Below are 12908 nucleotides of genomic sequence, written 5' to 3'. Positions count from 1 at the left end.
TGATTGGCTTTCCTTTGAATGTTATCTGTTTCTTCCCTCTTGCCAGCTTCATTATTTTTTTCCTTGTCCTGGATTCTTGGGAGCTTTACTTTTATGTGTCTTGCTGTATTTTTTCCTTTCATCGTGGAAGTTTGTGTTCTTCTTGCTTCTTGTATATCAATTTTCAGCTCCTCCTTCACATTTGGGAAGTTCTCATTCAATTATCTCTTTGAATATTTTCTCTGTTCCTACTTCTCTCTCCTCTCCTTCTGGTATTCCTATAACTCTTATATTTCCTTTCCTCATGGAGTCATAGTTCCCGAGTCTTTCTTCATTCTTTTTTCCTTCATACTTCTCTTTCCTTTTCTGTTTTGGTTCTTTTTATTTCTGTTCTTCAAGAGTACTTTATTCGTTCTTCCATTTCCATCAATTCTGCTTTCATTGCTTTTCCAGAATTCTTTAGTTCTTCATTAATTCTTTGATCTCCTGCATTTCTTTTACTTCCCTCTTTAGGGACTCAATTTCATTCTTCTGATCGTTGATTATTTTTCCCTTATCATTGTTTTCCTTTATGACTTCTGTCAGTTTTTTAATCACGGCAATTTTAAATTCTCTTTTTGGAAGGCTCAGAAGTTCTTCCAAGTTACTGTCGTTGCCATCTGGGGGCTGGTTTTCTTTTTGTGGTGTGCTTTTTCTCTGGAGAGTTGCTAGGTTGCGTGTGGTTCTTCTCCTCCCTACTGTCTGTTTTCTAATTTGCCGTATGCGTTGGGACACTGTGTAGTTGGGACTGGCCGGCATCTTGGGTGGGCTTCTCTGCTCCCCCTGGTTCCTCCAGGAGTCATCTGTCAGTTTCAAGCAGTCTTTACTGGTGAAAGGTCCCTGTTCTAAAATGCCGATGTGGGACACACTCCCCTGTGCGCCTGGTCTGCCCGGCGGTGGGTTCCTGCTCCCCCTCTGGGCTTGGACTGCAGGCCAGAGGGGGTCTGGCGTGGGCGAACTTCCCCCGCTCACCTCTGGCTCCTGAGGAAGCCTTCTGCAGGTAGTCTTTACTGAAGAAATGTCCCTATTCTATAATGGTGATGTGGGACACACTCCCTGCGCGTCCGGTCTCAGGCACACTCTTCTGCGCGCTTGGTCTGCCCCGGCTTTGGGTGCTTGCTCTCCCTGTGGGCTCAGACTACTTGTTCGGAAGGGGCCAGGAGTGGGCTAACTCCCCAGCTGGCCACTAGCTGCTTCAGGAGCCTGTGCTGGCTTCAAGTCGCTAGGTGGCGCCAGAGATCTCTCCTGGAGCCCTTGGGAGCTGATTTTCCACCCAGTGGGACAGGGAGCAGAGCAGGGATGGTAGGGTACACCTCAACGGCTTTGGGGTGCTGTGTCTGCCTTGTGCCCCACCGTCGTGGGGAACCCAGGCCCCTAATTTCGTGCCCCGGGTCTCAGTTCCAAAGCCCTCAGTTCCAGGACGCGGGCTGTAGCCCAGATCAGTGGCGCGGGAATGGCGCCTTTTGAATCCCGCTCCCCTGCCTGGGTGCCTGGTTCCTGCTCACTCCGGGAGGGCCTCCGCGCGTCTCCCCGCAAGCCTAGGTAATCTCCCCGCAAGCCTAGGTCGCAGGCGCGGGGACCTGGGCAGCTGCGATCCGATCCGCGCAATCCGCGCCGCTTTCCCCGCGCAATCCCGCTCCGCGTCTGTTTTTCCGGCGAGCCGCTTTCCGCGCAGGCTTACCGGGCGGCCGGGGCTGTGTGCTGGGGCTGGTCTCCTCCTGGGCGGGGCTCTCTTCAGTGGCGCCCGGAGCTCACCTCCGCGGCGGATCCTGCGGGGGTTCTCCACAGCTCCCGTTCACGGGGTGTGGTGGCTGCAATAGTTCCTTTCCACTCACAGTCCCGCTGGCTGCGTCCTTTGTTCTTGTTGGCAGTTTTAGTTTGTTGTTTTCCTCCTCTCTGCCGGTGGGAGAGTGCCGCCTCTGTGGGCGGGGGAGGGGAGCAGGGTTCTGCGCTTCCCTCCCTTCTGGTCCTCTTTTATGGCAACTTTCTTCTTAGGGCAGTTTGCTGGCGTCGTCCGTTTATCTTCCGTGTCCCGGTTCTCACTGGGACCTGCCGCTTTTCCTCCCTATTAACTTTTTTTAATGGGAGATCTTACTCGCAGCGTCTCCTCGCCGCCATGTTGCTCCTTTTCTGTTGTTTATCTTTTTTAATGCTGAGTAATATTCCATTGTGTATATGTACCACATCTTCTTGATCCAGTCATCTATTTTTGGGCATTTGGGTTGTTTCCAAAGCTTAGCTATTGTAAACAGTGCTGCTATAAACATAGGGGTGAAGGTGCTCTTTGAAATTGATGTTTCTGTGTCCTTTGGGTAAATACCTAGGAGTGGAATTGCTGGATATATGGAAGCTCTATCTTTAGTAGGCTGAGGAATCTCCACACAGCTTTCCATAGTGGTTGGACCAGTTTGCACTCCCACCAGCAGTAAAGGAGAGTTCCTTTTTCTCCACATCCTCGCCAAAATTGTTGTTGCTCGTTTTTTTAATATGTGCCATTCTCACTGGTGTAAGATGGTATCTCATGGTAGGTTTGATTCGCATTTCCCTGATTGCAAGTGATGTTGCCAACTGGATTATTTTCTTTGTTTTTATTGAGTCTCGTCAGCTCTTTGTAGATTTTTGTGATCAGTCCTTTATCACTAGTGTTGTGTACAAAATTTTTCTCCCAGTCGGTGGGGTTTCTCTTTGTTTTTGTTATTGTCTCTTTTGCTGTGCAGAAGCTCTTTAATTTGATGTAGTCCCAGCTGTTTATCTTTGCCTTCACTATCACTGCTTTGGGTGATGTGTCTCTAAAGATGTCTTTGAGGTGCATGTCATGTAGTGTTTCACCTGTATTTCCTTCTATATATTTTATGGTTTCAGGTCTTACGTCTAGTTCTTTAATCCATTTTGAGTTGGTTTTTGTGCATGGTGTGAGGTAGTGGTCAAGCTTCATTCTTTTGCATGTAGCAACCCAGTTTTCCCAGCACCATTTATTGAACAAGCTTTCTTTGCTCCAGTGCATATTCTTTGCTCCTTTGTCAAGGATTAGTTGACCATAAATCTCTGGACTTATTTCTGGGTTTTCTATTCAGTACCATTGATCCATGTGTCTGTTTTGGTTCCAATACCATGCAGTTTTAATTATGGCTTTGTTGTTTAGTTTGAAATCTGGGAGAGTGATGCCTCTATTCCCTTCTTTTTTTTCAGGATGGCTTTGGCTATTCGGTGTTTTTGGTGGCTCCATATGAATTTCATCAATATTTTCCTATTTCTTTGAAGAAGGACATTGAAATTTTCATTGGAATAGCATTGAATCTGTAGATTGCTTTCAGTAGGATGGCCATTTTGATAATGTTAATTCTTCCGATCCATGAGCAGGGGATGTCTTTCCATTTCTTTGTGTCTACTTCTATTTCTTTTAACAGTGTTTTATAGTTTTCTTTATATAGGTCCTTTACTTCTTTTGTTAGATTTATTACCAGGTATTTGATTTTTTTGTTTCAATAATAAAAGGAATGGTTTTCTTGATTTCTTCTTCTTCAGATTTATTGTTTGTGTATAGGAAAGCTACTGATTTTTGCGTATTGATTTTGTATCCTGCCACTTTACTAAACTGATTGATTAGTTTAATTAGTTTTTCTGTGGTTTTTGGGGTTCTTTTTGTATAGTATCATATCATCTGCAAATAGTGATAGTGTGACTTCTTCCTTGCCTATTTGAATTCCTTGTATGTATTTCTCTTGTCTTATTGCTCTGGCTAGGACTTCCAGTATTATATTGAAAAGCAGTGGTGAGAGTGGACATCCTTGTCTTGTTCCAGATCTTAATGGAAATGCTTTCAGCTTTTCACCATTGAGAATGATACTGGCTGTGGAGTTGTCATAGATGGACTTTATGATGTTGAGGTATGTTCCTTGTATCCCAAGAATTTCAAGGGCCTTTATCATAAATGGGTGCTGTACTTTGTCGAATACTTTCTCAGCATCTATGGATATTATCATATGGTTTTCATATTTCTTTTTGTTGATGTGTTGGATTACTTGATTGATTTTCAGATGTTGAACCATCCTTGCGTCCCTGGAATAAATCCTACTTGGTCGTGGTGAATTATCTTATGGATGCATTCTTGGATTCTGTTGGCAAGGATTTTGTTGAGGATTTTTGCATCAGTGTTCGTTAGGGAGATTGGCCTGTAATTTTCTTTTTTTATGCTGTCTTGTTTGGTTTTGGTATTAGTGTAATGTTGGCTTCATAGAACGTGTTTGGTAGTAGTCCTTCTTTTTTAAATTTTTTGAGAGTTTGTGAAGGATAGGCACTAATTCACTGCTGAACGTTTGGTAGAATTCATTTGTGAAGCAGTCTGGGCCTGGGATTTTGTTTTTGGGGAGTGCTTTGATTACTGCTTCAATTTCGCTGCTTGTAATTGGTCTGTTTAGTTGTTCTATTTCTTCTTTGTCCTATTAGTTGTTTAGTTGTTCTATTTCTTCTTTGATTATATCATTCTAGGACAGTTTGCTAATATTTTATTGAAGATTTTAGCTCCTGTGTTCACTAGAGACTGTAGTTTGTGTGTGTGTGTGTGTGTTGTCTTTGTTTGGTTTTAGCATTATTGTGATGTTGGCCTCATAATGTATTTGGAAGTTTTCCTTTGTCAATTTTTGAAAGCATTTGAGCAAGATAGGTATTAGTTCATATTTGAATGTTTGGTAGAACTTGCTTATGAAACTATGTTTCTGGGCTTTAGCTTATTGGAAGAGTTTTGATTACTGTTTCAATTTCTTTGGTTAAAATTGCTTTATTCAAGTTTCTGTCTTCCTTATTTGGCTGTGGGTGATTGTATAATTCTAAGAATTTGTCCAATTTTATCTAGATTGTTGTACTTGTTTGCATGTAAATATTCACAGTAATCTCTATCCCTTCGGATTTCTGCTGTAGTAATTTCTCCTTGTATTTTTATTTTTTTTTTTTTATGATCCTATTTATTTGAATTTTCTCCCTCTTTTTCTTTGTGAGGCTAGCTAGATGTTTGTCTCTCATTTTTTCATGGAACAAACTTAGTTTCATTGATCTTTTGAACTCTCTTTTGGATTTCTATTTCATTTATTTCTGCTTTAATTTGTATTATTTCCATTCTTCTATTGGCTTTTGGGTGTTTTTATTTTTTTTGATTCTTCTTTTTCTAATTCCTTGAGATGGGAGATTAGGTTGTTTCTTTGGATTCTTTCATGTTCCTTGATGTGTGTCCTTCCCTCTTATACTGCTTTTGCTGTTTCCCACACATTCTGAAAGGTTGTGTCCTCATTATCATTTGTCTTAAGGCATTTTTTGATTTCTTGTTTGATATCCTCATTAACCCAGTGATCTTTCAGTAGTGTGTTGTTCAGTCTCCATGTGAACCAGGATTTCCTTTCTTTTTGTAATTGTTTTCTCATTTGCTACCTTATGGTCAGAGAAGATACTAGGTATGATTTCAGTCTTCATGTATTTGTTGATATTTGTCTTTCTTGTGACCCAGTTATGTGATCAGTCCTAGAGAATGATCCATGTGTACTTGAAAAAAATGTGTATTTTTTTTTGGGAGGTGCAGTGTTGTATAAATATCTATTAGGCCCTTGTGGTCTGTACCTTCATTTAGGGCTATTGTGTCCTTGTTTATTTTGTCTTATTGATCTGACCATTGGTGGGAATGGATTGTTAAAGTCTCGTACCACATATTCATTTCCTCCAATGTCTGTTTTCAGAGTTGATGGTAATTGTTTAATATATTTTGGTGGCCCCTCATTTGGTGAGTATATATTGGTGGGTGTTATGTCTTCCTGGTATATTGTCCCCTTGATCATTATGTACTGTCCATCTATGTCTCTTGTTACCGTTTTGAGCTGAAAGTCTATTTTATCTGATCCAAGTATAGCTATCCCTGCCTTCTTTTGGGTACCATTTGCTTGTAGAATTGTTTTGCAACTCTTTGCTTTCAATCTGTGTTTCTCAATGTTGAATTCTGTTTCCTAATACAACATGCTTCTCCGTGTCTTTTTATTGGTTAGTATAATCCATTGATGTTTAGGTAGAAGTCTATTAATGCCATTATGATCATCATTTTTCAGTTCTGTTAATTATTTGTTCAGTTCTTTGTGTTCTTTCATCTCTTCTGTTTAAAACCTAGGGCTCCTTTTAATATTTCTTAAAATAGGTGTTAGTAGTTGCACATTCCCAAATAATTTGTTTTTCAAAGAATGTCCTTATTTCTCCCTCATATGGGAATGAGAACTTTGCAGCATAAAATATTCTTGGTTGGCATTTTTTGTCTTGTATTATTTTGAATATGTCACTCCATTCTCTTCTTGCTCATAGTGTTTCTTTTCTTCAGAGAAGTCTGATGTTTGCATATTCGATTTTCCTTTGTAGCTTATCTGTTTCTTCCCCCTTGTCAGCTTTGTGTTTTCTTTCTTTTGGACTCTTGGAAGCTTTACTACTATCTGTCTTGCTGTAGATTTCCTTTTATTATGGTAATTTGGTGTCCTTTTAGCTCTTGTAGCTCTATTTTTATTTCATTTCTTCAAGTTGGGGAAGTTTTCTTCGATTATTTACTTAAATAGTTTTTAAGCTCCCTTTTCTCTTTCTCCTTATTCTGAAATTTCTGTAATTCTTGTATTTTCTTTTCTCGTAGTATCAGATAATTCTTGAAGTGGTTCTTCATTTTTTCCCCTCTCTATCTCTCTATCTTGGTTATTTTTGTCTCTGCATCTTTGAGATTATAGATTCATTCTTTCATATCATCTATTCCATTTCTATGGCTTTTTTCAGAATTTTTTACCTCTTTTGATATTTTTATATCCTGTAGTTCCTTTATTTTCTTATTTAGCATTTCAATCTCTTTCTTCTGTTTATTGATTATGTTTCTGATAACATTCTTTTCCTTTTCTAAATGTTCTCATATATTTCTGATCTGTTTTTTTAAACAACTTTTTTTAAAAAAAATATTTATTTATTTATACAAGCACTGGGTATAGTCAGAAGCGCGGGAGTGTGAGAGAATTCACCAGAGCCAGAGCAGGGAGCAGAACAGACAGACTGATGAAATACATTGCTGAGGGGAGCAGCGGGCGTGGCAAGAGGAGTCTGTCATGCCATGTGGGACCCTCGCCCAGTGGCCTGGGAGCGAATTGGCGCTGCAGAGGCTGCGGGCAGCTTTGCAGCCCAGCACTCAACTGCTGCGCCACCAGGGGAGGCCCTATCTCTGATCTTTTTTACTGAAGTATTCTTGGTATTGTTCTAATTCTTTGACTTTCTTAATTATTGGAATTTTATTTATTTGTTTGTTTGTTTGTTTGTTTGTTTGTGGGACCCTCCCCGGCGGCTGGGGGCAGCTTCGCAACAAGTGCTTAACCACTGCGCCACCAGGGGAGGCCCTTAATTATTGGAATTTTGACTTCTCCATCTGACAAGAAAAATTCTGCCATGTCTGTTTTTAGTTTAGTGGTGTATTGTTCACTTGAGGGCTTGCTTGACTATTTGTATTTTTCTTTCTCCTCATTGTTCGCTTTTGGATTTACTCTGCTATCAATGGGGCTTCTTTTGGGCATGGATCGCTCTCCCACTGTTCTGGGCATTTACCAGGTGGTGGGTACAATAGTTGAGGCCTTCCCTGTGGTGGGTCCAGGAGAGTGTTGTGCTGACTTTCTGGGCTGGGGAAAGCTGGGCTGGAATTGTCATTTTTAACAAGTATTTTATAATATAATAAACATGGACAGATTCTGTTTAATCCAGTCTACAATGTTTATTTACTGCATAAATTTTTGCATTATAATTATCTCGTATCTTTCACTTAGCATCAACCTTTTTTAAAATTCTTATTCTAGTAGGTTTGAGAGATGCTTCAAAGATATAAAAGATAGCCTTACTTCCTTAATTTATCATGTTGCTTCAATTTCTTATTGTTGTCTCCACTTTACTGAACTGATTGATGAGTCGAATTAGTTTTTCTGTGGATTTTTTGGGGTTCTCTATGTATATTATCATATCATCTGCAAATAGTGATAGTTTGACTTCTTCTTTTCCTATTTGGATTCCTTGTATGTCTTTCTCTTGTCTTATTGCTCTGGCTAGGACTTCCAGTATTATATTGAAAAGCAGTGGTGAGAGTGGACATCTTTGTCTTGTTCCAGATCTTAATGGAAATGCTTTCAGCTTTTCTCCATTGAGAATGATACTGGCTGTTAGCTTGTCATATATGGCCTTTATGATGTTGAGGTATGTTCCTTGTGTTATAGGACAGGGAGAGGGGCAGCCCAAACCCCGCAAACCTGCCTATTCTAAATGGGTTCTGCCATCCGCCGCATCAACACAAAACATATGACACTTTAATGGGAAGGATCTTTAATAAAAACTAGGAAACAATACAGGTGAGGCAAAGAGTCTAGTTTCTAAATGAAGCACCCAAAGTTACCCATCCCCTCGTGGGTAAAACTCCATCCATATGGGGTCGGCCCAGAGCAAGGCCCCAAAGCCTGCCACAAGTCTAAAACATCTTCCAGTGGGGACCCACAGAAAAGGGTCACAAACAACCAGACAAGCCCGGAAGGAAAAGAGCAAAATCAACATCAAGATAAAAGCTGCCATTGTCACCTCCCCACGGGTCTCACCCACATCTGTGTCACCTAGTCCACGACCAAAAGACAAGCGCAGTTTCTTCACGTGTCTCTAGGCTCCATGTGCCTCCTCCAGGTCTCCTTGCTCCATCCTGCTTCCTTCCTTAGTCTCTTCTTCAGCTTCTCCTCTTCCTGCTCAGCTCCACCCTTCCTTGGGTGGGGCAGGGAACCTCCCCCTTTCCTGGGGACCACCCTGTTACAATCCCCCCTTTTAATTTTTATTCCACCATATCTATGGTGGCACAGATGTCATGGTGTAATGTTAGGAGACAGTCTTTTTTTCAGGGTCACAATGTGTGTAAGAGAAGCAATAATTAGTCAGCAGCATTGTCCATGAATGTCCAGTATGACAGTTTCATTATTTAAAAATAATCCATTATCCAAGCCAAAAGAAAAAAAGTTGGAGCATTGGCTAAAACAAGATAGCAAATATATCAAAATCACAGGGAAAAAATGTTAAAATGGTTCAACTTATGCAAAAACGAATTCTCTCAACCTTGATCCCAAACTTTAACAGCATAGCAAAAGTTTGCAAATTAAATCTACCTTTAAACCATTTTTCCCATTTTTGCATAAAATCACAGGGCAGAAACAACCAACAGCAATTTGTAGCTGGCTTTGTTGAAATACTCCATATAGGATCAGAGCGAACCGTTGGCATCCAGTCGATGCAGGCTTCAGGTACAAAGTTGGTCTCATCAGACTCCACCTGGGCTTTCCTCTTCTTGAGGGTACCAGGGCATTTTCGTTGGCCGGGGTTGTCCAGTCCTGCCAATGGAGGCAAGCTAAAATTCAAGTTATCTCCAAGAATCCATCAAGGATACCAGCGATTACCAGTTACTGCTTAAGGCTACTCTTTCCTTAACACCCAGGCATACATTTGCTAATTTAAACACCACTGCTCCACAATTGGCTTGCAAAATCCATCAGGCAGAGAGCAGGAAGTAGCCAAAGACAAAGCAACATACCACTGAAGAACCATTATTGCCTTTAGAAATGCTAATGAGACAGTAGAGATTTCAAAAAGAAAGAAAAAAAAAAGTTCCAAAGTCCTAGCACCTCTGAATTTTACAAGAGCACACCAAGTGGCCTCAGACACCATCTTTGATCTGGCCACATGGTCCAACGTACTGCCTAATCTTTTGAGTAAAACTGGCACAGAACAATTTCCACAAAATCAAATGTCTTAGCAAGTCACTACAAACAAATTACATACAGACACACAGAATCTTCACAAAGCCCAAGCCAGTTTTTCAACAGCAAATCGACATATGAAACAAACACACTGGAGAAACCAAAAATCACATTTGCGCTTATGGTAGCCAGTGCCATAGGGAAGCCCAATTTCCCCATGGGGCTGACTAACCACGGATGGCTCTGTCCTAAATCACGTTGGACGCCAAATCTGTTATAGGACAGGGAGAGGGGCAGCCCAAACCCCGCAAAACTGCCTATTCTAAATGGGTTCTGCCATCCGCCGCATCAACACAAAACATATGACACTTTAATGGGAAGGATCTTTAATAAAAACTAGGAAACAATACAGGTGAGGCAAAGAGTCTAGTTTCTAAATGAAGCACCCAAAGTTACCCATCCCCTCGTGGGTAAAACTCCATCCATATGGGGTCGGCCCAGAGCAAGGCCCCAAAGCCTGCCACAAGTCTAAAACATCTTCCAGTGGGGACCCACAGAAAAGGATCACAAACAACCAGACAAGCCCGGAAGGAAAAGAGCAAAATCAACATCAAGATAAAAGCTGCCATTGTCACCTCCCCACGGGTCTCACCCACATCTGTGTCACCTAGTCCACGACCAAAAGACAAGCGCAGTTTCTTCACGTGTCTCTAGGCTCCATGTGCCTCCTCCAGGTCTCCTTGCTCCATCCTGCTTCCTTCCTTAGTCTCTTCTTCAGCTTCTCCTCTTCCTGCTCAGCTCCACCCTTCCTTGGGTGGGGCAGGGAACCTGGAACCTCCCCCTTTCCTGGGGACCACCCTGTTACACTTGTATCCCAAGAATTTCAAGGGCTTTTATCATGAATGGGTGTTGCACTTTGTCGAAAGCTTTCTCAGCATCTATTGATATTATCATGTGGTTTTTGTATTTCTTTTTGTTGATGTTTTGGATAACGTTGATTGATTTTCGGATGTTGAACCATCCCTGCGTCCCTGGCATGAATCCTACTTGGTCGTGGTGAATTGTCTTATGGATACATTGTTGGATTCTGATAGCTAAAATTTTGTTGAGGATTTTTGCATCAGTGTTCATTAGGGAGATTGGCCTATAGTTTTCCTTTTTTGTGTTGTCCTTGTTCAACTTTGGTATTAGTGTAATGTTGGCTTCATAGAACGTGTTTGGTATTGTCCCTTCCTTCTCAATTTTTTGGAAGAGTTTGTGAAGGATAGGCACTAATTCGTCTCTGAATGTTTGGTAGAATTCATTTGTAAATCCATCAGGTCCTGGGCTTTTGTTTTTGGGGAGGTTTTTGATTACCATTTCAATTTCGCTAATTGTAATTGGTCTGTTTAGGTGTTCTATTTCTTCTTTATCTAGCTTTGGGTGATTGTAGAGTTGTAGGAATTTGTCCATCTCCTCTAGATTATTGAACTTGTTTCCATAACTGTTCATAGTAGTTACTGATTATTCTTTTGATTTCTGCTGTGTCTGTTGTGATTTCTCCTCTTTCATTGATGATCCTGTTTATTTGCGCTTTCTCCCTATTTTCCTTTGTGAGCCTGGCTAGGGGTTTGTCTATTTTATTGATTTTTTTGAAGAACTAGCTCTTGATTTCATTGATCTTTTGGATTGCTTTTTTAGTTTCGATTTCATTTATTTCTGCTTTGGTTTTTATTATTTCTTTTCTTCTACTGGTTTTGGGGTTTTTTTGTTGTTCTTTTTCTAGATCTTTGAGCTTCGAGATTAGGTTGTTTCTTTGAGTTCTTTCTTGTTTCTTGATGTGAGCCTCTATTGCTATGTATTTTCCTCTTATTACTGCTTTTGCTGCATCCCATACATTTAGGAAATTGGTGTCCTCCTTGTCATTCAATTGAAATAATTTTTTAATTTCTTCCTTGATCTCCTCGTTAGTTCAGTGGTCTTCCAGAAGTGTGGTTTTCAATCTCCATGAGGTAGGAGAGTTCCTTGCCTTCTTTTTATGGTTTATTTCTAGTTTGATGCCTTCATGGTCTGAAAAGATGTTTGATATGATTTCAATCTTGGTGTATCTGTTGATGTTTGTCTTGTGTCCCAGTATGTGATCGATCCTGGAGAATGGTCTGTGTGCGCTTGAGAAAAATGTGTACTCCATTTTTTTTTTGGGTTTAGTGTTCTATAGATGTCTGTTAAGCCCAAGCGCTCTAGGTCCTTATTTAGAGCTTTAGTGTCTTTACTTATTTTTTGTCTCGTTGATCTAGCCATTGCTGTTAGTGGTGTGTTGAAGTCTCCCAGTACGTATGTGTTTTCTCTGATGTCTGTTTTCACAGATGTCAATAGTTGTCTGATATATTTTGGTGCTCCTTCGTTTGGTGAATACATGTTAATGAGTGTTATTTCTTCTTGAAGTGTTGTCCCCTTGATCAAAATGTAGTGACCTTTGGGGTCTCTTTTTACCTTTTTGAGTTTGAAATCTATTTTATCTGATATAAGTATAGCTGTTCCTGCTTTTTTTTTTTTTTTTTTTTTGGTCCATTTGCTTGTAGCATTGTTTTCCATCCTTTAACTTTGAGCCTATTTTTATCTGTTGTAGGTAAATGTGTTTCCTGGAGACAGCAAAAAGTTGAGTTTTGTTTCTTAATCCAGCCTGCGACTCTGTGTCTTTTTATTGAAGAGTTTAGTCCATTTACATTTAGGGTTAATATTGATATGTTAGCATCTGTATTAGCCATTGTGTTTGTCTTTCTTTTGATTTTATGTATTTATTCTTTTAATAAGTTTTTTTTTTGGCCTTCTTCTTTCATTGTTATTCATCCCTCTGAGGTTCTGGCTTTAGGACTCCTTGTAGTATTTTTTGGAGTGGGCGTTTAGTTGTAATGAAATTCCAGAGTTTCTGCTTGTCTGGGAAGGTCCTTATTCTTTCTTCATAGAGGAAGGAGAGCTTTGCAGGATAGAGTATTCTTGGTTGGCATCTGTTTTCTTGGAGTCTTTACTATTATGTGTCTTGCTGTGTTTTTCCATTTGTCGTGGAAGTTTGGTGTTCTTCTTGCTTCTTTATATCAATTTTCAGCTCCTTCTTCACTTTTGGGATGTCCTCTTCAATTATCTCCT

Source organism: Talpa occidentalis, unplaced genomic scaffold (genome assembly GCF_014898055.3).
Source record: "Talpa occidentalis isolate TD23 unplaced genomic scaffold, MPIMG_talOcc4v2.1 talOcc4.15, whole genome shotgun sequence".
NCBI classification, from domain to species: domain Eukaryota; kingdom Metazoa; phylum Chordata; class Mammalia; order Eulipotyphla; family Talpidae; genus Talpa; species Talpa occidentalis.
The sequence above is the reverse complement of the archived record's forward strand: the minus strand, read 5'-3'. Positions refer to the sequence as shown.